Source organism: Amblyomma maculatum, chromosome 5 (assembly GCF_055883805.1).
Source record: "Amblyomma maculatum isolate TAMU_Amacu chromosome 5, ASM5588380v1, whole genome shotgun sequence".
NCBI classification, from domain to species: Eukaryota; Metazoa; Arthropoda; class Arachnida; order Ixodida; family Ixodidae; genus Amblyomma; species Amblyomma maculatum.
Window position 1 is genome coordinate 34,499,037 of NC_139348.1, and position 27,392 is coordinate 34,526,428.

The following is a 27,392-nucleotide window of genomic DNA, read 5'->3' on the forward strand; positions in this document are numbered from 1 at the left end:
TCAAATTTTCAGTGTCTATGGGGTCAAATTTTGGGAGTGAGCAATCCCTACTTAGATATCCCACTGAATTGGCCATACTCGAATTATTTTAAGATATCAAGCTTGGTCAACTTCTGAGGAGGTCAAATTTTCGATGTCCGAGGGGCCAATGTTTGGGAATGAGCAATCCCGATTTAGAGATCCGACTAAATTGGCAATACTCGATTTAGCTTAGACATCAATTTTGGTCACATTCTCACGAGGTCAAATTTTCGGTGTTCAAGGAGCCAAATTTTTGGTAGTAAGCAATCCCGATTTAGAGATTCCTACTGAATGGGCTGTACTCGAATTAGTTTAGGCATAAATTGTGGTCATATTCTGGAATTGGCCATACTCGAATTAGTTTAGACACCAATTTATTAACATTCTGACGAGGTCAAATTTTTGGTGTCTAAGGAGCCACATTTTGAGTGTTAGCAATCCCTACTTAGATATCCGCACTGAATTGGCCATACTCGAAATATTTTAAGACATCAAGTTTGGTCAACTTCTGAGGAGGTCAAATTTTCGATGTCCACGGGGCCAAGTTTTGGGAGTGAGCAATCCCGATTTTGAGATTCCTACTGAATTTGCAATACTCAAGTTAGTTTAGACATCAAATTTGGTCATATTGTGACGAGGTCAAATTTTTGGTGTTCAAGGGACCAAATTTTGGGAGATTTAAAGATCCCCACTGAATTGGCCATACTCGAATTAGTTTAGACATAAATTTTATTCATATTTTGATGAGGTCAAATTTTGGGTGTCCAAGGGGCCAAATTTTGGGAGTGAGCAATCCCGACATAGAGATCCCTACTGAATTGGCCATACTCCAATTATTTTAGACATCAATTTTAGTCACATTCTGGCGAGGTCAAATTTTCGGTGTCCGAGGGGCCAAAGTTTGGGAGTGAGCAATCCCGATTTAGAGGTCCGACTAAGTTCGCAATACTCAATTTAGCTTAGACATCAATTTTGGTCACATTCTGACGAGGTGAAATTTTCGATGTCCAAGGGGCCAAATTATGGAAGTGCGCAATCCCTACTTAGATATCCTCACGGAATTGGCCACACTCGAAATATTTTAGACATCGAGTTTGGTCAACTTCTGACGAGCTCAAATTTTGGGTGTCCACGGGGCCAAGTTTTGGGAGTGAGCAATCCATATTTAGAGATCCCCACTGAATTTGCAATTCTCGAATTAGTTTAGACATCAATTTTGGTCACATTGTGACGAGGTCAAATTTTCGGTGTCCGAGGGGTGAAATTTGGGAGTGAGCAATCCCGATTTAGAGATCCCCACTGAATTTGCAGTACTCGAATTAGTTTAGACATCAATTTTGGTTATAGTGTGGCGAGGTCAAATTTTCGGTGTTCAAGGGGCCAAAGTTTGGGAGATTTAGAGATCCCTACTGAATTGGCCATACTCGAATTATTTTAGACATCAATTTTAGTCATATTCTGACGAGGTCAAATATACGATGTTCAAGGGGCGAAATTTTCGGAGTGAGCAATCCCGACTTAGAGATCCCCATTGAATTGGCCAAACTCGACTTAATTTAGACATCAATTTTAGTCACATTCTGACGAGGTCAAATTTTCGGTGTCCAAGGAGCCAAATTTTCGTAGTGAGCAATCCCGATTTATAGATCCCCACTGAATTGGCCATACTCGAATTAGTTTAGACATCAATTTGGTAACATTCTGAAGAGATAAAATATTGGTTGTCGAAGGCACCAAATTTTGTCAATGAGCAATCCCGATTTAGAGATTCCCACTGATCGGCTGTACTCGAATTATTTTAGGCATCAATTTTGGTCATATTCTGGAATTGGCCATACTCGAATTAGTTTAGACACTAATTTATTAACATTCTGGCGAGGTCAAATTTTCGGTGTCCAAGGAGCCACATTTTGGGTGTGAGCAATCCTTACTTAGATATCCCCACAGAATTGGCCATACTCGAATTATTTTAAGACATCAAGTTTGGTCAACTCGGAGGAGGTCAAATTTTCGATGTCCACGGGGCCAAGTTTTGGGAGTGAGCAATCCCGATTTAGAGATCCCCACTGAATTTGCAATACTCGAATTAGTTTAGACATCAATTTTGGTCATATTGTGACGAGGTCAAATTTTCGGTTTTCAAGGGGCCAAATTTTTGGAGATTTAGAGGTCCCCACTGAATTGGCCATACTCGAATTAGTTTAGACATAAATTTTAGTCACATTCTGATGAGGTCAAATTTTCGGTGTCCGAGGGGCCATATTTTGGAAGTGAGCAATCCCGATTTAGAGATCCCCACTGAAGTGGCCATACTCGATTAGTATAGACATAAATTTTAGTCACATTCTGACGAGGTCAAATTTTGGGTGTCCAAGGGGCCAAATTTTGGGAGTGAGCAATCCCGACATAGAGATCCCTACTGAAGTGGCCATACTCGAATTATTTTAGACATCAATTTTAGTCACATTCTGACGAGGTCAAATTTTCGGTGTTCAAGGAGCCAAATTTTGGTAGTAAGCAATCCCGATTTAGAGATTCCTACTGAATGGGCTGTACTCGAATTAGTTTAGGCATAAATTGTGGTCATATTCTGGAATTGGCCATACTCGAATTAGTTTAGACACCAATTTATTAACATTCTGACGAGGTCAAATTTTTGGTGTCTAAGGAGCCACATTTTGGGTGTTAGCAATCCCTACTTAGATATCCGCACTGAATTGGCCATACTCGAAATATTTTAAGACATCAAGTTTGGTCAACTTCTGAGGAGGTCAATTTTTCGATGTCCAAGGGGCCAAGTTATGGAAGTGAGCAATCCTTTCTTAGATATCCCCACTGAATCGGCCATACTCGAAATATTTTAGACATCAATTTTGGTCATATTGTGACGATGTCAAATTTTCGGTGTTCAAGGGGCCAAATTTTGGGAGATTAGAGATCCCCACTGAATTGGCCATACTCGAATTAGTTTAGACATCAATTTTAGTCACATTCTGATAGGGTCAAATTTTGGGTGTCCAAGGGGCCAAATTTTGGGAGTGAGCAATCCCGACATAGAGATCCCGACTGAATTGTCCATACTCGAATTAGTTTAGACATCAATTTTAGTCACATTCTGATGAGGTCAAATTTTCGGTGTCCAAGGGGCGAAATTTTGGGTGTGAGCAATCCCGATTTAGTGATCGCCACTCAATGGCCATACTGGAATTAGTTCAGACATAATTTTAGTCACATTCTGATGAGGTCAAATTTTGGGTGTCCAAGGGGCCAAATTTTGGCAGTGAGCAATCCCGACATAGATATCCCCACTGAATTGGCCATACCCGAATTAGTTTGGGCATAAATTTTGGTCATATTCTGGAATTGGCCATACTCGAATTAGTTTAGACAATAATTTTTGTCACCATCTGAAGAGGACACATTTTCGGTGTCCAAGGGGCCAAATTATGGGAGTGAGCAATCCCTGCTTAGATATACCCACTGAATTGGCCATATTCGAATTATTTTAGACATCAAGTTTGGAAAACTTCTAACGAGGTCAAATTTTCGGTGTTCAAGAGGCGAAATTTTGGGAGATTTACAGATCCCCACTGAATTGGCCATACTCGAATTAGTTTAGACATAAATTTTAATCATATTCTGATGAGGTCAAATTTTGGGTGTCTAAGGTGCCAAATTTTATTAGTGAGCAATCTCCACTTAGAGATCCCAACTGTATTGGCCATACACGAATTAGTTCAGACATCAATTTTAGTCACATTCTAACGAGGTCAAATTTTCGGTGTCCATGGAGCCAAATTTTGGTAGTGAGCAATCCCGATTTAGAGATCCCCACTAAATTTGCCATACTCGAATTATTTTAGACACCAATTTTGGTAACATTCTGACGAGGTCAAATTTTCGGTGTCCAAGGGGTCAAAATTTGGGAGTGAGCAATCCCGATTTAGAGATCCCCACTGAATTGGCCATACTCTATTTAGTTTAAACATCAATTTTGGTCACATTCTGACGAGGTCAAATTTTCGGTGTTCAAGGGGCGAAATTTTCGGAGTGAGCTATCCACATTCCGGGATCCCCATTGAATTGGCCATACTCGAATTAGTTTACAGATCAATTTTAGACACATTCTGATGAGGTCAAATTTTCGGTGTCCAAGGGGTCAAATTATGGGAGTGAGCAATCCCTACTTAGAGATCCCTACCGAAATTGCCATACTCGAATTATTTTTGACAGCAGTTTTAGTCACACTCTGATGAGGTCAAATTTTCGGTGTCTATGGGGTCAAATTTTGGGAGTGAGCAATCCCTACTTAGATATCCCACTGAATTGGCCATACTCGAATTATTTTAAGATATCAAGCTTGGTCAACTTCTGAGGAGGTCAAATTTTCGATGTCCGAGGGGCCAATGTTTGGGAATGAGCAATCCCGATTTAGAGATCCGACTAAATTGGCAATACTCGATTTAGCTTAGACATCAATTTTGGTCAGATTCTCACGAGGTCAAATTTTCGGTGTTCAAGGAGCCAAATTTTGGTAGTAAGCAATCCCGATTTAGAGATTCCTACTGAATGGGCTGTACTCGAATTAGTTTAGGCATAAATTGTGGTCATATTCTGGAATTGGCCATACTCGAATTAGTTTAGACACCAATTTATTAACATTCTGACGAGGTCAAATTTTTGGTGTCTAAGGAGCCACATTTTGGGTGTTAGCAATCCCTACTTAGATATCCGCACTGAATTGGCCATACTCGAAATATTTTAAGACATCAAGTTTGGTCAACTTCTGAGGAGGTCAAATTTTCGATGTCCACGGGGCCAAGTTTTGGGAGTGAGCAATTCCGATTTAGAGATTCCCACTGAATTTGCAATACTCAAATTAGTTTAGAAATCAAATTTGGTCATATTGTGACGAGGTCAAATTTTTGGTGTTCAAGGGACCAAATTTTGGGAGATTTAAAGATCCCCACTGAATTGGCCATACTCGAATTAGTTTAGACATAAATTTTATTCATATTTTGATGAGGTCAAATTTTGGGTGTCCAAGGGGCCAAATTTTGGGAGTGAGCAATCCCGACATAGAGATCCCTACTGAATTGGCCATACTCCAATTATTTTAGACATCAATTTTAGTCACATTCTGACGAGGTCAAATTTTCGGTGTCCGAGGGGCCAAAGTTTGGGAGTGAGCAATCCCGATTTAGAGGTCCGACTAAGTTCGCAATACTCAATTTAGCTTAGACATCAATTTTGGTCACATTCTGACGAGGTGAAATTTTCGATGTCCAAGGGGCCAAATTATGGAAGTGCGCAATCCCTACTTAGATATCCCCACGGAATTGGCCATACTCGAAATATTTTAGACCTCGAGTTTGGTCAACTTCTGACGAGCTCAAATTTTGGGTGTCCACGGGGCCAAGTTTTGGGAGTGAGCAATCCCTATTTAGAGATCCCCACTGAATTTGCAATTCTCGAATTAGTTTAGACATCAATTTTGGTCATATTGTGACGAGGTCAAAGTTTCGGTGTTCAAGGGCAAAAATTTTGGGTGATTTAGAGATACCCACTGAATTCGCCATACTCGAATTAGTTTAGACATAAATTTTATTCATATTCTGATGAGGTCAAATTTTGGGTGTCCAAGGGGCCAAACTTTGGGAGTGAGCAATCCCGACATAGAGATCCCTACTGAATTGGCCATACTCAAATTATTTTAGACATCAATTTAAGTCACATTCTGACGAGGTCAAATTTTCGGTGTCCGAGGGGCCATATTTTGGGAGTGATCAATCCCGATTTAGAGATCCCCACTGAATTGGACATACTCCAATTAGTTTAACATCAATTTTGGTCATATTCTGATGAGGTAAAAGTTTCTGTGTCCAAGGGGTCAAATTTTGAGTGAGCAATCTCGATTTAGAGATCCCCACTGAATTGGCTATATCGAATTAGTTTAGACATCAAGTTTGGTCACAGTCTGACGAGGTCAAATTTTCGATGTCCAAGGGTTCAAATTATGGGATTGAGCAATCCATAGTTAGAGATCCCTACTGAATTGGCCATACTCGAATTATTTTAGACATCAATTTTAGTCATATTCTGACGAGGTCAAATATACGATGTTCAAGGGGCGAAATTTTCGGAGTGAGCAATCCCGATTCAGAGATCCCCACTGAATTGGCCATACTCGAATTAGTTTAGACATAAATTTTGGTCACATTCTGACGAGGTCAAATTTTCGGTGTTCAAGGGGCGAAATTTTCGGAGTGAGCTATCCTGATTCAAAGATCCCCACTGAATTGGCCATACTCGAATTAGTTTAAACAATCAATTTTAGTCACATTCTGATGAGGTGAAATTTTCGGTGTCCGAGGAGTCAAATTTGGGGAGTGAGCAATGCCTACTTAGAGATACCTACTGAATTGGCCATACTCTATTTTAGACATCAATTTTAGTCACATCCTGACGAGGTCAAATTTTCGTTGTCCGAGGGGACAAAGTTAGGGAGTGAGCAATCCCTACTTAGAGATCCCTACTGAAATTGCCATACACGAACTATTTTTGACATCAGTTTTAGTGAGACTCTGATGATGTCAAATTTTCGGTGTCTATGGGATCAAATTTTGGGAGTGAGCTATCCCGACTTAGAGATCCCCATTGAATTGGCAATACTCGAATTAGTTTAGACACCAATTTTGGTAACATTCAGACGAGGTGAAATTTTCGGTGTCCAAGGGGCCACATTTTGGGTGTGAGCAATCACTACTTAGATATCCCCACTGAATTGGCCATACTCGAATTATTTTAACACATCAAGTTTGGCCAACTTCTGAGGAAGTGAAATTTTCGATGTCCACGGAGCCAAGTTTTGGGAGTGAGCAATCCCGATTTAGAGCTCCCCACTGAATTTGCAATACTCGAATTAGTTTAGACATCAATTTTGGTCACATTGTGACGAGGTCAAACTTTCGGTGTTCAAGGGGCCAAATTTTGGGATATTTAGAGATCCCCACTGAATTGGCCATACTCAAATTAGTTTAGACATCAATTTTGGTCACATTCTGACGAGGTCAAATTTTCGGTGTCCATGGAGCCAAGCTTTAGTAGTGAGCAATCCCGATTTAGAGATCCCCACTGAATTTCCCATACTCGAATTAGCTTAGACACCAATTTTTGTAACATTCTGATGAGGTCAAATTTTCGGTGTCCAAGGAGCCAAATATGGGAGTGACCAATCCCGTTTCGAGATCCCCACTGAATTGGCCATACTCGAATTTCTTTAGACATCAATTTTAGTCACATTCTGATCAGGTCGAATTTTCAATGTCCGAGGGGCCAAAGTTTGGGAGGAGCAATCTCGATTTAGAGATCCGACTAAATTGGCATTACTCGAATTAGTTTAGACATCAATTTTAGACACAATCTGAAGAGGTCACATTTGCTGTGTCCAAGGGGCCAAATTCTGGGAGTGAGCAATCCCAACTTAGAGATCCCCGTTGAATGCCATACTGGAATTAGTTTAGACATCAAGTTTGGTCAACTTCTGACGAGGTCAAATTTTCGGTGTCCAAGGAGCCAAATTTTGGTAGTAAGCAATCCCGATTTAGAGATTCCCACTGAATTTGCAATACTCGAATTAGTTTAGACATCAATTTTGGTCACATTCTGACGAGGTCAAACTTTCGGTGTTCAAGGGGCCAAATTTTCGGAGTGAGCTATCCTGATTCAAAGATCCCCACTGAATTGGCCATACTCGAATTAGTTTAAACAATCAATTTTAGTCACATTCTGATGAGGTGAAATTTTCGGTGTCCGAGGAGTCAAATTATGGGAGTGAGCAATCCCTACTTAGAGATCCCTACTGAAATTGCCATACACGAACTATTTTGACATCAGTTTTAGTCAGACTCTGATGAGGTCAAATTTTCGGTGTCTATGGGGTCAAATTTTGGGAGTGAGCAATCCCTACTTAGATATCCCCACTGAATTGGCCACACTCGAATTATTTTAAGATATCAAGCTTGGCCAACTTCTGAGGAGGTCAAATTTTCGATGTCCACGGGGCCAAGTTTTATGAGTGAGCAATCCCGATTAGAGATCCCCACTGAATTGGCAATACTCGAATTAGTTTAGACATCAATTTTGGTCACATTGTGACGAGGTCAAATTTTCGGTGTCCGAGGGGTGAAATTTGGGAGTGAGCAATCCCGATTTAGAGATCCCCACTGAATTTGCAATACTCGAATTAGTTTAGACATCAATTTTGGTTATAGTGTGGCGAGGTCAAATTTTCGGTGTTCAAGGGGCCAAAGTTTGGGAGATTTAGAGATCCCTACTGAATTGGCCATACTCGAATTATTTTAGACATCAATTTTAGTCAAATTCTGACGAGGTCAAATATACGATGTTCAAGGGGCGAAATTTTCGGAGTGAGCAATCCCGATTCAGAGATCCCCACTGAATTGGCCATACTCGAATTAGTTTAGACATAAATTTTGGTCACATTCTGACGAGGTCAAATTTTCGGTGTTCAAGGGGCGAAATTTTCGGAGTGAGCTATCCTGATTCAAAGATCACCACTGAATTGGCCATACTCGAATTAGTTTACACATCAATTTTAGTCACATTCTGATGAGGTGAAATTTTCGGTGTCCGAGGAGTCAAATTATGGAGTGAGCAATGCCTACTTAGAGATACCTACTGAATTGGCCATACTCTATTTTAGACATCAATTTTAGTCACATCCTGACGAGGTCAAATTTTCGTTGTCCGAGGGGACAAAGTTAGGGAGTGAGCAATCCCTACTTAGAGATCCCTACTGAAATCGCCATACAGGAACTATTTTTCACATCAGTTTTAGTGAGACTCTGATGACATCAAATTTTCGGTGTCTATGGGGTCAAATTTTGGGAGTGAGCTATCCCGACTTAGAGATCCCCATTGAATTGGCAATACTCGAATAAGTTTAGACACCAATTTTGGTAACATTCAGACGAGGTGAAATTTTCGGTGTCCAAGGGGCCACATTTTGGGTGTGAGCAATCACTACTTAGATATCCCCACTGAATTGGCCATACTCGAATTATTTTAACACATCAAGTTTGGTCAACTTCTGAGGAAGTGAAATTTTCGATGTCCACGGAGCCAAGTTTTGGGAGTGAGCAATCCCGATTTAGAGCTCCCCACTGAATTTGCAATACTCGAATTAGTTTAGACATCAATTTTGGTCACATTGTGACGAGGTCAAACTTTCGGAGTTCAAGGGGCCAAATTTTGGGATATTTAGAGATCCCCACTGAATTTCCCATACTCGAAATAGTTTAGACACCAATTTTGGTAACATTCTGATGAGGTCAAATTTTCGGTGTCCAAGGAGCCAAATATGGGAGTGACCAATCCCGTTTCGAGATCCCCACTGAATTGGCCATACTCGAATTTCTTTAGACATCAATTTTAGTCACATTCTGATGAGGTCGAATTTTCAATGTCATCATCATCATCATCATCATCAGCCTGATTATACCCACTGCAGGGCGAAGGCCTCTCCCATATCTCTCCACTTAACCCGGTTCAATTTTCAATGTACGAGGGGCCAAAGTTTGGGAGTGAGCAATCCCGATTTAGAGATCCGACTAAATTGGCATTACTCGAATTAGTTTAGACATCAAATTTAGCCACAATCTGAAGAGGTCACATTTGCTGTGTCCAAGGGGCCAAATTTTGGGAGTAAGCTATCCCTACTTAGATCTCCCCACTGAATTGGCCATACTCGAATTATTTTAGACATCAAGTTTGGTCAACTTCTGACGAGGTCAAATTTTCGGTGTCCAAGGAGCCAAATTTTGGTAGTGAGCAATCCCGATTGAGAGATTCCCACTGAATTGACAATACTCTAATCAGTTTAGACATCAATTTTGGTTACATTCTGCTGAGATCAAATGTGCTGTGTCCAAGGGGCCAAATTTTGGGAGTGAGCAATCCCAACTTAGAGATCCCCATTGAATTGGCCATACTGGAATTAGTTTAGACATCAATTTCGGTCACATTGTGATGAGATAAAATTTTGGTTGTCCAAGGTACCAAATTTTGGGAGTGAGCAATCCCGATTTAGAGATCCCCACTGAATTGGCTGTACTCGAATTGGTTTAGCAATAATTTCGGATATATTCTGGAATTGGCCATACTCGAATTAGTTTAGACACTAATTTTAGTAACATTCTGTGGAGGTCAAATTTTCGGTGTCCAAGGGGCCACATTTTGGGTTTGAGCAATCCCAACTTAGAGATCCCTACTGCATTGGCCATACTCGAATTAGTTTAGAAATTATTTTAGTCACAATCTGTAGAGGTCACATTTTCGGTGTCCATGGGGCCAAATTAGGGGAGTAAGCTACCCCTACTTAGATCTACCCAATGAATTGGCCATACTCGAATTATTTTAGACATCAAGTTTGGTCAACTTCTGACGAGGTCAAATTTCCGGTGTCCAAGGAGCCAAATTTTGGTAGTGAGCAATCCCGACATAGAGATCCCTACTGAATCGACCATACTCGAATTATTTTAGACACCAATTTTGGTCACATATTGATGAGGTCAAATTTTCGGTGTCCAAGGGGCCACATTTTGGGTTTGAGCAATCCCGATATAGAGATTCGCACTGAATTGGCCATATCGCATTAGTTTAGACATCAAGTTTGGTCACATTCTGACGAGGTCAAATTTTCGGAGTCCAAGTAGCCAAAGTTGGGAGTGAGCAATGCCGATTTAGAGATCCCCACTGAATTGGCCATACTCGAATTAGTTTAGACATCAATTTGGACACATTCTGACGAGGTCAAACTTTCGGTGTTCAAGAAGCCAAATTTTGGTAGGGAGTAATCCCGATTTAGAGATCCCCACTGAATTGGCTGTACTCGCATTAGTTTAGGCATAAATTGTGGTCATATTCTGGAATTCTTCATACTCGAATTAGTTTAGACACCAATTTATTAACATTCTGACGTGGTCAAATTTTCGGTGTCCAAAGGGCCACATTTTGGGTGTGAGCAATCCCTTTAGATATCCCCACTGAATTGGCCTTACACGAATTATTTTAGACATCAAGTTTGGTCAACTTCTAACGAGGTCAAATTTTCAGTGTTCAAGGGGCCAAATTTTGGGAGATTTAGAGATCCCCACTGAATAGGCCATACACGAATTAGTTTAGACATAAATTTTGGTCATATTCTGATGAGGTTAAACTTTGGGTGTCCAAGGTCCCAAATTTTAGGAGTGAGCAATCCCGACTTAGAGATCGCCTCTGAATTGGCCATACCCGAATTAGTTTAGACACCAATTTTGGTAACATTCTGATGAGGTAAACTTTTCTGTGTCCAGGGGGTCAAATTTTGGGAGTGAGCAATCCCGATTTAGAGATCCCCACTGAATTGGCCATATCGAATTTGTTTAGACATCAAGTTTGGTCACATTCTGACGAGGCCAAATTTTCGGTGTCCAAGGAGCCAAAATTGGGAGTGAGCAATCCCGACTTAGAGATCCCCACTGAATTGGTCATACTCGAATTAGTTTAGACATCAATTTTGGTCACATTCTGACGAGGTCAAATTTTCGGTGTTCAAGGGGCGAAATTTTCGGAGTGAGTTATCCTGATTCAAAGATCCCCACTGAAATGGCCGTACTCGAATTATTTTACACATCAATTTTAGTCACATTCTGATGAGGTGAAATTTTCGGTGTCCAAGGGGTCAAATTATGGGAGTGAGCAATGCCTACTTAGAGATACCTACTGAATTGGCCATACTCTATTTTAGACATCAATTTTGGTCACATTCTGATCAGATAAAATTTTGGTTGTCCAAGGTACCAAATTTTGGGAGTGAGCAATCCCGATTTAGAGATCCCCACTGAATTGTCTGTACTCGAATTTATTTAGACACCAATTTTAGTAACATTCTGATGAGGTCAAATTTTTGGTGTCCAAGGGGCCACATTTTGGGTGTGAGCAATCCCAACTTCGGCATCCCTAATGAATGGGCCATGCTCGAATTAGTTTTGACATCAATTTTAGTCACAATCTGACGCGGTCAAATTTTCGGTGTTCAAGGGGCCACATTTTGGTAGTGAGCAATCCCGATTTAGAGATCCTCACTGAATTGGCCTTACCCGAATTAGCTTGGGCATAAATTTTGGTCAAATTCTGGAATTGGCCATACTCGAATTAGTTTAGACAATAATTTTAGTCACAATCTGAAGAGGACACATTTTGGGTGTCCAAGGGGCCAAATTATGGGAGTGAGCAATCCCTGCTCAGATATACCCACTGAATTGGCCATACTCGAATTATTTTAGATATCAAGTTTGGTAAACTTCTAACGAGGTCAAATTTTCGGTGTCCAAGGGGTCAAATTTTGGGAGTGAGCAATCCCGAATTAGAGATCCTCACTGAATTGGCCATATCGAATTAGTTTAGACATCAATTTTGGTCACATTGTGACGAGGTCAAATTTTCGGTGTCCAAGGGGTCAAATTTGGGAATGAGCAATCCCGATTTAGAGATCTCCACTGAATTGGCCATACTCGAATTAGTTTAGACATCAATTTTGGTCACATCTGACGAGGTCTAACTTTGGGTGTCCATGGTGCCAAAGTTTAGGAGTGAGTAATCCCGACTTAGAGATCCCCATTGAATTGGCCAAACTCGACTTAATTTAGACATCAATTTTAGTCACATTCTGACGAGGTCAAATTTTCGGTGTCCAAGGAGCCAAATTTTCGTAGTGAGCAAATCCGATTTATAGATCCCCATTGATTTGGCCATACTCGAATTATTTTAGGCATCAATTTTGGTCATATTCTGGAATTGGCCATGCTCGAATTAGTTTAGAGACTAATTTATTAACATTCTGACGAGGTCAAATTTTCGGTGTCCAAGGAGGCACATTTTGGGTGTGAGCAATCCTTACTTAGATATCCCCACTGAATTGGCCGTACTCGAATTATTTTAAGACATCAAGTTTGGTCAACTCGGAGGAGGTCAAATTTTCGATGTCCACGGGGCCAAGTTTTGGTAGTGAGCAATCCCGATTTAGAAATCCCCACTGAAATGGCCATACTCGAATTAGTTTATACTTCAATTTTAGTCACATTCTGATGAGGTCAAATTTTGGGTGTACAAGGGGCCAAATTTTGGGAGTGAGCAATCCCGACATAGAGATCCCTACTGAAATGGCCATACTCGAATTAGTTAAGACATCAATTTTATTCACAATCTGACGAGGTCAAAATTTTTGTGTCCAAGGGGCCAAATTTTGGGTGTGAGCAACCCCGATTTAGAGATTGCCACTGAATTGGCCATACTCGAATTAGTCTAGACATCAATTTTGGTCACATTCTGATGAGGTAAAATTTTGATTGTCCAAGGTACCAAATTTTGGGAGTGAGCAACCCCAATTGGGAGAGCCCCACTAAATTGGCCATACACAAATTCGTTTAGACTGCAATTTTAGTCACATTCTGACGAGGTCAAATATTCGGGGTCCAAGGCATCAAAATTGTGAGTGAGCAATCCCAAATTAGAGATCTCCACTGAATTGGCCATACTCGAATTAGTTTAAACATCAAGTTTGGTCACATTCTGATGAGGTCAAATTTCCGGTGTTCAAGGTGCGAAATTTTGGGAGTGAGCAATCCCGATTTAGTGATCCCCACGTAATGGCCATACTCGAATTAGTTTAGACATCAAGTTTGGTCACATTCTGACGAGGTCAAATTTTTGGTGTCCAAGGGGTCAAATTTCGGGAGTGAGCAATCCCGATTTAAAGATCCCCACTGTATTGGCCATACTCGAATTAGTTTAGACATCAAGTTTGGTCACATTCTGACGAGGTCAAATTTCCGGTGTTCAAGGGGCGAAAGTTTGGAAGTGAGCTACTTTGGTCTTCTGATGAGAAGAGAGGAGTCGCTGGAGAAAGATCTGATGTTGGGAAAGGTTGAGGGTCGCCGGAGAAGGGGTAGGCAGCGAACGCGATGGTTAGATGGCATTCTCGAGGCATTGCAGATGAAGGTATGTGATGTTAAGAAGATAGTCAGAGACCGGAAAGCGAGGCGTGACATGGTCCATAGGGTCACGAAGAGTCGGACACGACTGAACGCCTGAACTGAACTGAACTGATCCTGATTTAGAGATCCACACTGAATTCGCCATACTGGAATTAGTTTAGACATCAATTTTAGTCACATTCTGACGAGGTCAAATTTTCGGTGTCCAAGGGGTCAAATTTCGGGAGTGAGCAAACCCAATTTAAATATCCCCTCTGAAATGGCCATACTCGAATTAGTCTAGACATCAATTTTGGACACATTCTGACGAGGTCAAACTTTCGGTGTTCAAGAAGCCAAATTTTGGTAGGGAGTAATCCCGATTTAGAGATCCCCACTGAATTGGCTGTACTCGCATTAGTTTAGGCATAAATTGTGGTCATATTCTGGAATTCTTCATACTCGAATTAGTTTAGACACCAATTTATTAACATTCTGACGTGGTCAAATTTTCGGTGTCCAAAGGGCCACATTTTGGGTGTGAGCAATCCCTTTAGATATCCCCACTGAATTGGCCTTACACGAATTATTTTAGACATCAAGTTTGGTCAACTTCTAACGAGGTCAAATTTTCAGTGTTCAAGGGGCCAAATTTTGGGAGATTTAGAGATCCCCACTGAATAGGCCATACACGAATTAGTTTAGACATAAATTTTATTCACATTCTGACGAGGTCCAATTTTCGGTGTCCGAGGGGCAATATTTTGGGAGTGGGCAATCCCGATTTAGAGATCCCCACTGAATTTGCCACACTCGAATTAGTTTAACATCAATTTTGGTTATATTCTGATGAGGTTAAACTTTGGGTGTCCAAGGTCCCAAATTTTAGGAGTGAGCAATCCCGACTTAGAGATCGCCACTGAATTGGCCATACCCGAATTAGTTTAGACACCAATTTTGGTAACATTCTGATGAGGTAAACTTTTCTGTGTCCAGGGGGTCAAATTTTGGGAGTGAGCAATCCCGATTTAGAGATCCCCACTGAATTGGCCATATCGAATTTGTTTAGACATCAAGTTTGGTCACATTCTGACGAGGCCAAATTTTCGGTGTCCAAGGAGCCAAAATTGGGAGTGAGCAATCCCGACTTAGAGATCCCCACTGAATTGGCCATACTCGAATTAGTTTAGACATCAATTTTGGTCACATTCTGACGAGGTCAAATTTTCGGTGTTCAAGGGGCGAAATTTTCGGAGTGAGTTATCCTGATTCAAAGATCCCCACTGAAATGGCCGTACTCGAATTATTTTACACATCAATTTTAGTCACATTCTGATGAGGTGAAATTTTCGGTGTCCAAGGGGTCAAATTATGGGAGTGAGCAATGCCTACTTAGAGATACCTACTGAATTGGCCATACTCTATTTTAGACATCAATTTTGGTCACATTCTGATCAGATAAAATTTTGGTTGTCCAAGGTACCAAATTTTGGGAGTGAGCAATCCCGATTTAGAGATCCCCACTGAATTGTCTGTACTCGAATTTATTTAGACACCAATTTTAGTAACATTCTGATGAGGTCAAATTTTTGGTGTCCAAGGGGCCACATTTTGGGTGTGAGCAATCCCAACTTCGGCATCCCTACTGAATGGGCCATGCTCGAATTAGTTTTGACATCAATTTTAGTCACAATCTGACGCGGTCAAATTTTCGGTGTTCAAGGGGCCACATTTTGGTAGTGAGCAATCCCGATTTAGAGATCCTCACTGAATTGGCCTTACCCGAATTAGCTTGGGCATAAATTTTGGTCAAATTCTGGAATTGGCCATACTCGAATTAGTTTAGACAATAATTTTAGTCACAATCTGAAGAGGACACATTTTGGGTGTCCAAGGGGCCAAATTATGGGAGTGAGCAATCCCTGCTCAGATATACCCACTGAATTGGCCATACTCGAATTATTTTAGATATCAAGTTTGGTAAACTTCTAACGAGGTCAAATTTTCGGTGTCCAAGGGGTCAAATTTTGGGAGTGAGCAATCCCGAATTAGAGATCCTCACTGAATTGGCCATATCGAATTATTTAGACATCAAGTTTGGTCACATTCTGAAGAGGTCCAATTTTCGGTGTCCAAGGAGCCAAATATTGGGAGTGAGCAATCTCGATTTAGAGGTCCGACTAAATTGGCAATACTCGATTTAGCTTAGACATCAATTTTGGTCACATTCTGACGAGGTGAAATTTTCGATGTCCAAGGGGCCATATTATGAAAGTGAGCAATCCCTACTTAGATATCCCTACTGAATTGGCCATACTCGAAATATTTTAGACATCGAGTTTGGTCAACTTCTGAGGAGGTCAAATTTTCGGTGTCCACGGGGAAAAATTTTGGGAATGAGCAATCCCGATTTAGAGATCCCGCTGAATTGGCAATACTCGAATTAGTTTAGACATCAATTTTGGTCACATTGTGACGAGGTCAAATTTTCGGTGTCCAAGGGGTCAAATTTGGGAATGAGCAATCCCGATTTAGAGATCTCCACTGAATTGGCCATACTCGAATTAGTTTAGACATCAATTTTGGTCACATCTGACGAGGTCTAACTTCGGGTGTCCATGGTGCCAAAGTTTAGGAGTGAGTAATCCCGACTTAGAGATCCCCATTGAATTGGCCAAACTCGACTTAATTTAGACATCAATTTTAGTCACATTCTGACGAGGTCAAATTTTCGGTGTCCAAGGAGCCAAATTTTCGTAGTGAGCAAATCCGATTTATAGATCCCCATTGATTTGGCCATACTCGAATTATTTTAGGCATCAATTTTGGTCATATTCTGGAATTGGCCATGCTCGAATTAGTTTAGAGACTAATTTATTAACATTCTGACGAGGTCAAATTTTCGGTGTCCAAGGAGGCACATTTTGGGTGTGAGCAATCCTTACTTAGATATCCCCACTGAATTGGCCGTACTCGAATTATTTTAAGACATCAAGTTTGGTCAACTCGGAGGAGGTCAAATTTTCGATGTCCACGGGGCCAAGTTTTGGTAGTGAGCAATCCCGATTTAGAAATCCCCACTGAAATGGCCATACTCGAATTAGTTTATACTTCAATTTTAGTCACATTCTGATGAGGTCAAATTTTGGGTGTACAAGGGGCCAAATTTTGGGAGTGAGCAATCCCGACATAGAGATCCCTACTGAAATGGCCATACTCGAATTAGTTAAGACATCAATTTTATTCACAATCTGACGAGGTCAAAATTTTTGTGTCCAAGGGGCCAAATTTTGGGTGTGAGCAACCCCGATTTAGAGATTGCCACTGAATTGGCCATACTCGAATTAGTCTAGACATCAATTTTGGTCACATTCTGATGAGGTAAAATTTTGATTGTCCAAGGTACCAAATTTTGGGAGTGAGCAACCCCAATTGGGAGAGCCCCACTAAATTGGCCATACACAAATTCGTTTAGACTGCAATTTTAGTCACATTCTGACGAGGTCAAATATTCGGGGTCCAAGGCATCAAAATTGTGAGTGAGCAATCCCAAATTAGAGATCTCCACTGAATTGGCCATACTCGAATTAGTTTAAACATCAAGTTTGGTCACATTCTGATGAGGTCAAATTTCCGGTGTTCAAGGTGCGAAATTTTGGGAGTGAGCAATCCCGATTTAGTGATCCCCACGTAATGGCCATACTCGAATTAGTTTAGACATCAAGTTTGGTCACATTCTGACGAGGTCAAATTTTTGGTGTCCAAGGGGTCAAATTTCGGGAGTGAGCAATCCCGATTTAAAGATCCCCACTGTATTGGCCATACTCGAATTAGTTTAGACATCAAGTTTGGTCACATTCTGACGAGGTCAAATTTCCGGTGTTCAAGGGGCGAAAGTTTGGAAGTGAGCTACTTTGGTCTTCTGATGAGAAGAGAGGAGTCGCTGGAGAAAGATCTGATGTTGGGAAAGGTTGAGGGTCGCCGGAGAAGGGGTAGGCAGCGAACGCGATGGTTAGATGGCATTCTCGAGGCATTGCAGATGAAGGTATGTGATGTTAAGAAGATAGTCAGAGACCGGAAAGCGAGGCGTGACATGGTCCATAGGGTCACGAAGAGTCGGACACGACTGAACGCCTGAACTGAACTGAACTGATCCTGATTTAGAGATCCACACTGAATTCGCCATACTGGAATTAGTTTAGACATCAATTTTAGTCACATTCTGACGAGGTCAAATTTTCGGTGTCCAAGGGGTCAAATTTCGGGAGTGAGCAAACCCAATTTAAATATCCCCTCTGAAATGGCCATACTCGAATTAGTCTAGACATCAATTTTGGTCACATTCTGACGAGGTCAAATTTCCGGTGTTCAAGGGGCGAAATTTTGGGAGCGATCCTGATTTAAAGATCCACACAGAATTGGCTATACTCGAATTAGTTTAGACATCAATTTTGGTCACATTCTGACCAGTCAAATTTTCCGTGTCCAAGGGGCCAATTTTTGGGAGTGAGCAATCCCGACTTAGAGATCCCCTCCTAAATGGCCATACTCGAATTAGTTTAAGCATCAATTTTGGTCGCATTCTGATGAGGTCCAATTTTGTGTGTCCAAGGGGCCAAATTTTGGGAGTGAGCAATCCCGACATAGAGATCCCCACAGAATTGGCCATACTCGAATTAGTTTAGACATCAATTTTAGTCACATTCTGATGAGGTCAAATTTTCGGTGTCCAAGGGGTCAAATTTCGGGAGTGAGCAATCCCAATTTAAAGATCCCCTCTGAATTGGCTGTACTCAAATTAGTTTAGACATCAATTGTGGTCATATTCTGATGTGGTCAAATTTTCGGTGTTCAAGGCGCCAAATTTTGGGAGTGAGCAATCCCGATTTAGAAATCCCCACTGAATTGGCCATACTCGAATTAGTTTAGACATCAATTTTAGTCACACTCTGATGAGGTCAAATTTTCGGTGTCCAAGAGGTCAAATTTCGGGAGTGAGCAATCCCATTTTATAGATCCCCTCTGAATTGGCCATACTCGAATTAGTCTAGACATCAATTTTGGTCACATTCTGATGAGGTAAAGTTTTGATTGTCCAAGGTACCAAATTTTGGGAGTGAGCAACCCCGATTGGGAGAGCCCCACTGAATTGGCCATACTAGAATTCGTTTAGACAGCAATTTTAGTCACATTCTGACGAGGTCAAATATTTGGTGTCCAAGGCATCAAATTTTCTGAGTGAGCAATCCCAATTTAGAGATCTCCACTGAATTGACCATACTCGAATTAGTTTAAACATCAAGTTTGGTCACATTCTGATGAGGTCAAATTTCCGGTGTTCAAGGTGCGAAATTTTGGGAGTGAGCAATCCCGATTTAGTGATCCCCACGTAATGGCCATACTCGAATTAGTTTAGACATCAAGTTTGGTCACATTCTGACGAGGTCAAATTTTCGGTGTCCAAGGGGTCAAATTTCGGGAGTGAGCAATCCCGATTTAAAGATCCCCACTGTATTGGCCATACTCGAATTAGTTTAGACATCAAGTTTGGTCACATTCTGACGAGGTCAAATTTTCGGTGTCCAAGGGGTCAAATTTCGGGAGTGAGCAATCCCGATTTAAAGATCCCCACTGCATTGGCCATACTCGAATTAGTTTAGACATCAATTTTAGTCACATTCTGATGAGGTCAAATTTTCGGTGTCCAAGGGGTCACATTTTGTGAGTGAGCTATCCCGATTTAGAGATCCCCACTGAATTGGCCATACTCGAAATGGTCTAGACATCAATTTTGGTCACATTCTGGCGAAATAAAAGTTTGGTTGTCCGAGGTACCAAATTTTGGGAGTGAGCAATCCCGATTAGGAGATCACCACTGAATTGGCCATACTCGAATTCGTTTAGACATCAATTTTAGTCCCATTCTGACGAGGTCAAATATTCGGTATCCAAGGGGTCAAATTTTGGGAGTGAGCAATCCCAATTTAGAGATCTCCGCTGAATTGGCCATACTCGAATTAGTTTTAACATCAAGTTTGGTCACATTCTGACGAGGTCAAATTTCCGGTGTTCAAGGGGCGAAATTTTGGGAGTGAGCAATCCCGATTTAGTGATCCCCACTTAATGGCCATACTGGAATTAGTTCAGACATCAATTTAAGTCACATTCTGACGAGGTTAAATTTTCGGTGTCCAAGGGATCAAATTTTTGGAGTGAGCAATCCCGATTTAGAGATCCCCACTGTATTGGCCATACTCGAATTAGTTTAGACATCAAGTTTGGTCACACTCTGACGAGGTCAAATTTTCGGTGTCCAAGGGGTCCAATTTCGGGAGTGAGCAATCCCGATTTAAAGATCCCCTCTGAAATTGCCATACTCGAATTAGTCTAGAAATCAATTTTGGTCACATTCTGACGAGGTCAAATTTCCGGTGTTCAAGGGGCGAAATTTTGGGAGCAGTCCTGATTTAAAGATCCACACTGATTTGGCCATACTGGAATTAGTTTAGACATCAATTTTAGTCATATTCTGACGAGGTCAAATTTTCGGTGTCCATGGGGTCAAATTTTGGGAGTGAGCAATCCGATTTAGAGATCTCCACTGAATTGGCCATACTCGAATTTGTTTTAACATCAAGTTTGGTCACATTCTTATGAGGTCAAATTTCTGTGTCCAAGGGGCCAAATTTTGTGTGTGAGCAATCCCGACTTAGAGATCTCCACTGAATTGGCAATACTCGAATTAGTTTAGACATCAATTTTAGTCACATTCTGATAAGGTCAAACTTTCGGTGTTCAAGGGGCCAAAGTTTGGGAGTGAGCAATCCCGATTTAGAGATCCCCACTGAATTGGCCATACTCGAATTAGTTTAGACATCAATTTTAGTCACATTCTTACGAGGTCAAATTTCTGTGTCCAAGGGGCCAAATTTTGTGTGTGAGCAATCCCGACTTAGAGATCTCCACTGAATTGGCAATACTCGAATTAGTTTAGACATCAATTTTAGTCACATTCTGATGAGGTCAAACTTTCGGTGCCCAAGGAGCCAAGTTTTGGTAGGGAGCAATCCCGATTTAGAGATCCCCACTGAATGGCCTGTACTCTAGTTATTTTAGACATCAATTTTAGTCACATTCTGATTAGGTCAAATTTTCGGTGTCCAAGGGGTCAAAATTTTGGGAGTGAACAATCCCGATTTAGAAATCCCCACTGAAATGGCCATACTGGAATAAGTTTATACTTCAATTTTAGTCACATTCTGATGAGGTCAAATTTTGGGTGTACAAGGGGCCAAATTTTGGGAGTGTGCAATCCCGACATAGAGATCCCCACTGAAATGGCCATACTCGAAATAGTTCAGACCCCAATTTTAGTAACATTCTGAGGAGGTCAAAATTTCGGTGTCCAAGGGGCCAAATTTCGGGTGTGAGCAATCCCGACTTAGACATCTCCACTGAACTGGCCAAACTCGAATTAGTTAAGACATCAATTTTAGTCACAATCTGACGAGGTCAAAATTATAGTGTCCAAGGGGCCAAATTTTGGATGTGACCAATCCCGATTTAGAGGCCCCGACTGAATTGGCCATACTCGAATTAGTTTAGACATCAATTTTGGTGGCATTCTGACGAGGTCAATCTTTCGGTGTCCACGGGGCCAAATTTTGGGAGTGAGCAAACCCGATTTAGAGATTGCCACTGAATTGGCGCGACTCGAATTAGTTTAGACATCGATTTTGGTCACATTCTGACGAGGTCAAATTTTCGGTGTCCAAGGGATCAAATTTTGCGAGTGAGCAATCCCGATTTAGAGATCCCGACTGAATTGGCCATACTAGAATTAGTTTAGACATCAATTTTAATCAAATTCTGATTATATAAATTTTGGTTGTGAAAGGTACCAAATTTTGGGAGTGAGCAATCCCGATTTAGAGATCCCCACAGAATTCGCTGTACTCGAATTAGTTTAGACATCTATTGTGGTCATAATCTGATGAGGTCAAACTTTCGGTGTTCAAGGCGCCAAATTTTTGCAATGAGCTATCCCGATATAGAGATCACCACTGAATTGGCAATACTCGAATTAGTTTAGACATCAATTTTAGTCACATTCTGATGAGGTCAAATTTTGGGTATCCAAGGGGCCAAATTTTGGGAGTGAGCTATCCCGACATAGAGATGCCGACTGAATTGGCCATACTCGAATTAGTTTAGACATCTATTTTAGTCACATTCAGACGAGGTCAAATATTCGGTGTCCAAGGGGTCAAATTTTGGGAGTGAGCATTCCCGATTTAGAGATTCCCACTTAATTGGCCATACTCGGATTAGTTTAGACATCAATTTTAGTCACATTCTGACGAGGTCAAATTTTCAGTGTCCAAGGAACCAAATTTTGGTAGCGAGTAATCTCGATTTAGAGATCCCCAATGAATTGGCCATACTCGAATTAGTTTAGACATCAATTTTGGTCACATTCTGACCAGTCAAATTTTCCGTGTCCAAGGGGCCAAATTTTGGGAGTGAGCAATCCCGACTTAGAGATCCCCTCCTGAATGGCCATACTCGAATTAGTTTAAACATCAATTTTGGTCGCAATCTGATGAGGTCCAATTTTTGTGTCCAAGGGGCCAAATTTTGGGAGTGAGCAATCCCGACATAGAGATCCCCACTGAATTGGCCATACTCGAATTCGTTTAGACAGAAATTTTAGTCACATTCTGAGGAGGTCAAATATTCGGTGTCGAAGAGGTCAAATTTTGGGAGTGAGCAATCCCAATTTAGAGATCTCCACTAAATTGGCCATACTCGAATTAGTTTAAACATCAAGTTTGGTCACATTCTGAAGACGTCAAATTTCCGTTGTTCAAGGGGCGAAAGTTTGGGAGTGAGCAATCCTGATTTAGAGATCCACACTGAATTGGCCATACTGGAATTAGTTTAGACATCAATTTTATTCACATTCTGACGAGGTCAAATTTTCGGTGTCCAAGGGGTCAAATTTCGGGAGTGAGCAATCCCAATTTAAAGATCCCCTCTGAATTGGCCATACTCGAATTCGTCTAGACATCAATTTTGGTCACATTCTGATGAGATAAAATTTTGGTTGTCCAAGGTACCATATTTTGGGAGTGAGCAACCCCAATTGGGAGATCCCCACTGAATTGGCCATACTCGAATTCGTTTAGACATCAATTTTAGTCCCATTCTGACGAGGTGAAATATTCGGTGTCCAAGAGGTCAAATTTTGGGAGTGAGCAATCCTAATTTAGAGATCTCCGCTGAATTGGCCGTACTCGAATTAGTTTAAACATCAAGTTTGGTCACATTCTGACGAGGTCAAATTTCCATTGTTCAAGGGCGAAATTTTGGGAGTGAGCAATCCCGATTTAGTGATCCCCACTTAATGGCCATACTGGAATTAGTTCAGACATCAATTTTAGTCGCATTCTGACGAGGTTCAATTTTCAGTGTCCAAGGGATCAAATTTTTGGAGTGAGCAATCCCGATTTAGAGATCCCCACTGTATTGGCCATACTCGAATTAGTTTAGACATCAAGTTTGGTCACATTCTGACGATGTCAAATTTTCGGTGTCCAAGGGGTCAAATTTTGGGAGTGAGCAAACCCGATTTAGAGATTGCCACTGAATTGGCGCGACTCGAATTAGTTTAGACATCGCTTTTGGTCACATTCTGACGAGGTCAAATTTTCGGTGTCCAAGGGATCAAATTTTGCGAGTGAGCAATCCCGATTTAGAGATCCCGACTGAATTGACCATACTAGAATTAGTTTAGACATCAATTTTAATCAAATTCTGATGATATAAATTTTGGTTGTGAAAGGTACCAAATTTTGGGACTGAGCAATCCCGATTATAAGATCCCCACAGAACTGGCTGTGCTCGAATTAGTTTAGACATCTACTGTGGTCATAATCTCATGAGGTCAAACTTTCGGTGTTCAAGGCGCCAAATTTTTGCAGTGAGCTATCCCGATATAGAGATCACCACTGAATTGGCAATACTCGAATTAGTTTAGACATCAATTTTAGTCACATTCTGATGAGGTCAAATTTTGGGTATCCAAGGGGCCAAATTTTGGGAGTGAGCAATCCCGACATAGAGATGCCGACTGAATTGGCCGTACTCGAATTAGTTTAGACATCAATTTTAGTCACATTCTGATGAGGTCAAATTTTCGGTGTCCGACGGATCAAATTTCGGGAGTGAGTAATCCCGATTTACAGATCCCCTCTGAATTGGGCATACTCGAATTCGTTTAGACATCACTTTTAGTCACATTCAGACGAGGTCAAATATTCGGTGTCCAAGGGGTCAAATTTTGGGAGTGAGCAATCCCGATTTAGAGATTCCCACTTAATTGGCCATACTCGGATTAGTTTAGACATCAATTTTAGTCACATTCTGACGAGGTCAAATTTTCAGTGTCCAAGGAACCAAATTTTGGTAGCGAGTAATCTCGATTTAGAGATCCCCAATGAATTGGCCATACTCGAATTAGTTTAGACATCAATTTTGGTCACATTCTGACCAGTCAAATTTTCCGTGTCCAAGGGGCCAAATTTTGGGAGTGAGCAATCCCGACATAGAGATCCCCACTGAATTGGCCATACTCGAATTAGTTTAGACATCAATTTTAGTCACATTCTGATGAGGTCTAATTTTCGGTGTCCAAGGGGTCAAATTTCGGGAGTGAGCAATCCCGATTAAAAGATCCCCTCTGAATTGGCTGTACTCGAATTAGTTTAGACATCAATTGTGGTCATATTCTGATGTGGTCAAATTTTCGGTGTTCAAGGCACCAAATTTTGGGAGTGAGCAATCCCTATTTAGAGATCCCCACTGAATTGGCCATACTCGAATTAGTTTTAAACATCAATTTTAGTCACATTCTGATGAGGCAAAATTTTGGTTGTCCAAGGTACCAAATTTTGGGAGTGAGCAATCCTGATTGGGAGATCCCCACTGAATTGGCCATACTCGATTTAGTTTAGACATCAATTTTGGTCACATTCTGATGACATAAAATTTTGGTTGTGGAAGGTACCAAATATTGGGAGTGAGCAATCCCGATTTAGAGATCCCCACAGAATTGGCTGTACTCGAATTAGTTTAGACATCAATTGTGGTCATATTCTGATGAGGTCAAATTTTCGGTGTTCAAGGCGCCAAATTTTGGGAGTGAGCAATCGCGATTCAGTGATCACCACTGAATTGGCCATACTCGAATTAGTTTAGACATCAATTTTAGTCACATTCTGATGAGGTCAAACTTTGGGTGTCCAAGGGGCCAAATTTTGGGAGTGAGCAATCCCGCCATAGAGATCCCGACTGAATTGGCCATACTCGAATTAGTTCAGACATCAATTTTAGTCACATTCTGATGAGGTCAAGTTTTTGGTGTCCAAGGGATCAAATTTTGGGAGTGAGCAATCCCGATTTAAAGATCCCCTCTGAATTGGCCATACTCGAATTTGTTTCGACATCAATTTTAGTCACATTCTGAGGAGGTCAAATATTCGGTGTCCAAGGGGTAAAATTTTGGGAGTGAGCAATCCCGATTTAGAGATCCCCTCTGAAATGGCCATACTAGAATTAGTCTAGACATCAATTTTGGTCACATTCTGACGAGATGAAATTTTGGTTGTCCAAGGTACCAAATTTTGGGAGTGAGCATACCAATTGGGAGATATCACTGAATTGGCTAAAATCTATTTAGTTTAGACATCAATTTTGGTCACATTCTGACAAGATAAAATTTTGGTTGTCCAAGGTACCAAATTTTGGGAGTGAGAAATCCCGATTTAGAGATGCCCACAGAATTGGCTGTACTCGAATTAGTTTAGAAATTAATTTTGGTCACATTCTGATGACATAAAATTTTGGTTGTGGAAGGTACCGTGTGAGCAATCCCGATTTAGAGCTCCCCACAGAATTGGCTGTACTCGAATTAGTTTAGACATCAATTGTGGTCATATTCTGATGAGGTCAAATTTTCGGTGTTCAAGGCGCCAAATTTTGGGAGTGAGCAATCGCGATTTAGAGATCACCACTCAATTGGCCATACTCGAATTAGTTTAGACATCAATTTTAGTCACATTCTGATGAGGTCAAATTTTGGGTGTCCAAGGGGCCAAATTTTGGGTGTGAGCAATCCCGACATAGAGATCCCGACTGAATTGGCCACACTCGAATTAGTTTAGACATCCATTTTAGTCACATTCTGATGAGGTCAAATTATCGGTGTCCAAGGGATCAAATTTCGGGAGTGAGCAATCCCGATTTAAAGATCCCCTCTGAATTGGCCATACTCGAATTTGTTTAGACATCAATTTTAGTCACATTCTGAGGAGGTCAAATATTCGGTGTCCAAGGGGTAAAATTTTGGGAATGAGCAATCCCGACTTAGAGATCCCCTCTGAAATGGCCATAATCGAATTAGTTTAGACGTCAATTTTGGTCGTATTCTGATGAGGTCAAATTTTGTGTGTCCAAGGGGTCAAATTTTGTTAGTGAGCAAACCCGATTTAGAGATCCCCACTGAATTGGCCATACTAGAATTAGTCTAGACATCAATTTTGGTCACCATCTGAGGAGGTCAAATTTTAGGTGTCCACAGGGCAAAATTATGGGAGTGAGCAATCCCTACTTAGAGATCCCCACTGAATTGGCCATACTCGATTTAGTTTAGACATCAATTTTGGTCACATTCTGATGAGATATAATTTTGGTTGTCCAAGGTACCAAATTTTTGGAGTGAACCATCCCTATTTAGAGATCCCCACAGATTTGGCTGTACTCGAATTAGTTTAGTCAATTGTGATCATATTCTGATAAGGTCAAAATTTGGGTGTCCAAGGGGCCAAATCTTGGGAGTGAGCAATCCCGACTTAGAGATCCACACTGAATTGGCCATACTCGAATTAGTTTAGACCCCAGTTTTAGGAATATTCTGATGAGGTCAAATTTCTGTGTCCAAGGGGCCAAATTTTGGGTGTGAGCAATCCCGACTTAGAGATCCGCACTGAATTGGCCATACTGGAATTAGTTTACACATCAATTTTAGTCACATTCTGGCGAGGTCAAATTTTCGGTGTCCAAGGGGTCAAATATTGTGAGTGAGCAATCCCTATTTAGAGATCCCCACTGAATTAGCCATACTCGAAATGGTCTAGACATCAATTTTGGTCACATTCTGGCGAGATAAATGTTTGGTTGTCCGAGGTACCAAATTTTGGGAGTGAGCAATCCCGATTAGGAGATCACCACTGAATTGGCCATACTCGAATTCGTTTAGACATCAATTTTAGTCAC